We start from the raw sequence: 221 nt of genomic DNA on the forward strand, positions 1-221 counted from the left end.
TAACAAAATATATAGCACAGCTGTGCATACAAAAAAAAAAAAAAAAATTTTTTTTATTTTCCCCTGCATGCATTTTCTTTGTTTAATAGTTTTATAATAATAATAATAATTAAAATATTTTTGTTGTTTTTTTTTATTTTTATTATTTTTATGATTGTTTTGTTATATTCCCTACCCTTATAGGTATTTGTTTTGAAGGTATTTTTTAGGGTTTAGGGTTT

Source organism: Eimeria mitis, genomic scaffold (genome assembly GCF_000499745.2).
Source record: "Eimeria mitis Houghton genomic scaffold, Emh_scaff8443, whole genome shotgun sequence".
Taxonomy (NCBI): domain Eukaryota; phylum Apicomplexa; class Conoidasida; order Eucoccidiorida; family Eimeriidae; genus Eimeria; species Eimeria mitis.